We start from the raw sequence: 2812 nt of genomic DNA on the forward strand, positions 1-2812 counted from the left end.
CCGAAAAACCGAATGATTTCTGTCGCCGAGCGCCCGGCGCGAATACTTTCGATAATCGCGGCTCTTCGGTTGTACTCCGCACTGGGTTTCAACATTGCGACTGTTTCGAAGTTATGGTAGTTTAGTACATGCGTCAAGCTATTTGAATGCCACTCGCGACATCTGCCAATGGTACTGAACGGAGGAAATATCAAATTGAAATTTGTCCGGATTTTGGCGNCGCACCCTGTATATACGCAGTTTTCCGCACAACATCCTGTGATCGGCTCATATGACCGAATATATTTTGTAGTAAAAATTTAGTTTGGTTTTTGGAAAAGACGTGCCGAAGTTGCGCGGCGCCACCGCCATAACATCCAACGCGAGGTGCCCGTCACATCTCATATTCTTTAGCATATTTCAACAAAATATTATATATAATACTTTACTAATAAATATTGTGACGTGGTGGTCGCGCCGCTTCCCCCCCCTTGCCACAAAAAGGTATCTTTCGAGGGAGTCCCGAAGTGTGGGCCGGTCTTAAGCGCCAGGATCCTCCAGGGCTTACGCGCCGTATCTTCTTTTAGTAGCTTATTTCTTTTGTTTGTATTCTTTTTTTATATCATATGTAAAATTGGCGCCTCACCACCCGAGGACTCACCCCACCGAAGGACATCGAGGGAGACGAGTAGACAAGAAACTTAGCAAGGAACATGGCGCGAGCCAGAACCCAGGGGATCGAGGAAGCGCTAGGGGCAGCGCACAGAGGCTACGATCCTGACTTCGCCGGTAGGCTCAACCCTTTACGCCAGGGAGCGCAAGCGGCGCGCAAACGACAGCGTCGCCAAGCGGCACGCGAACGACAGCGTCGCCAAGCGGCAGGAACTCTCTGCAGCAATTACCAGGCCAATCTGCCTTTTGGGGACAGCATCCAGCTCGGAGGAGCTTCGGAACCGACAGGAAGCCTGTCGGAGGTCCACCTCAGCCAGCCGGACTCGATACAATCGGGCAAACCAAGGAGAAACCCTGCAAAAAGGAAACGCGTTCATATTTCGCGGGTTGTGCTCTTGTAGCTCGCGCGACCGCGAGCTCCGCGCTTGATACCACGTCGCGCTCTAATTGGCTGGCGAAGCCGACCCCACGCGATCCTAGCGCGCCCCGGCGCATCGACCTCGAATCGATCGCGATCCTCGCTCTCTTGGTCGCTAACCATTGTACGAGTCGGACGCACAAACGGACTCTCGGGAAGTATCGCCCTATAATCTACGGAAAGAGAGAACGTGATGTCCCAGGACGACGATATCCGGTGAGGTGCCTCGTTTCTTGCAGCCACGAATCTGCGTGCCGAGTTCTGTGTCGAGGCTAGTCGCCGGATTTTCGCGTTATATCGGACAAGGACGTAACCTTCGCCATATTGGTTTTTTGGGGAAGGCGGCTAGAATCGGATTCACGGGGCTTTGTGGCACTACTTCGTAGGCTTAAGTGCGCTTAGATTTCGCGAGTATTTTGCTAAATACTGTGATCAGCCCTGGAGTCGCTCGGGAGGCGCCAAGTAGCNTTCCTTAGTCTGTAAGAATTTTCGTTATCGCTTCTGTAAAATTATTTTNTCTTGTGCTTGTTATTACCGTCTAGCATGTATCGCTTTGTGCCGCTATATCGCGTGCTGTCGTAACGATTTCGCGAGACCGAGATTCGTATGGCTGTCGTATCGGTTTTGCGACGCGAAATCCGCGTTGCTGTCGTATCGACGCTGTATTTGCGAGACCTTTAGAGCTGTCGTGTTAATCACCGATTTTGCCTGGAATCGCGTTGTCCGGCGGAAAGCTAGCGGAGAGCGCTGCGCGTTTCCTCGACCCCGCTTGCTCTCTGCTTGAGTAGCTTCCTGTAAAAATAAATCAACGAAAGCTTTGTCGCCGTGGGTGGACTGTGCATTCACGCTATTTCGCCGCCGGTATTGTAAAAAGCCACCCCTACCGATCCGGACCAAGGAACGCAGTTCTACCGTGGTCGACGCACTAACCGTTCGACCTTGTTTACTATTTCGCTACGGCCACGCGACGTAGTTACGTATTTTGCTCCTTTGCGTGTTTGCGTTCTGTCATGCTAATCGCTGTGTGATCTCTTTAGTAGTGCTTTTCCGCGCTTTCGTTTAAGCTCTTACTCATTTTGATAAGTCTGTTCTTTATTCCTCAGTCGTTTGTATTATATCTCTTTTTCTTTATTCACAACTCGTTTATATCTGTTTTCTTTTTCTTTATCAATCTCTTATATCTTGTCAATAAAATTGTTACTTGAACTTACTAGCGCCCGCTTACGCTTCTTTACTTCTTTCGCGCCCTTTCGTTCTATCGTAGGAGGGACAGCCTGTTATTTAAAAACCATAAACCCCGCCCCTCTCCGTTCCCATAGAGCTAATCGGCCCGTTGTGTCGAGCGACGCAAATTTTGACGCGGTCACGCGTCTGGCGCCCAAAACTCCACCTAAGGATCCGTCGGCTCGGCTCAGCGGTACGCTCGTGTGACCACCTTTTTCTGTCCTGCCGATACAGACGTTCCCGATCTCGCGGACTTCCGTCCGTGTCCCGATTTTTTACTTCCGTTTCGGGCGGGAAGACGCGGGAAATTATTAATAACCACGAAAAACGTCACAATATATATTTGGTCATGAGAGCCGTTCGCTAGATGTTGTGCGGAAATTATACGTGTATATATATACATATATACGTATTTGGGATTTCTCATATACGAGATGCAAGTATAGCATCCTATATGAATTTTAGAATTGTTATTACAATTCGAATTTCACGTGTAAAAATTTGCACGTGAACACGTAT

Source organism: Pseudomyrmex gracilis, unplaced genomic scaffold (assembly GCF_002006095.1).
Source record: "Pseudomyrmex gracilis isolate BER0280 unplaced genomic scaffold, ASM200609v1 scaffold_516, whole genome shotgun sequence".
Taxonomy (NCBI): Eukaryota; Metazoa; Arthropoda; class Insecta; order Hymenoptera; family Formicidae; genus Pseudomyrmex; species Pseudomyrmex gracilis.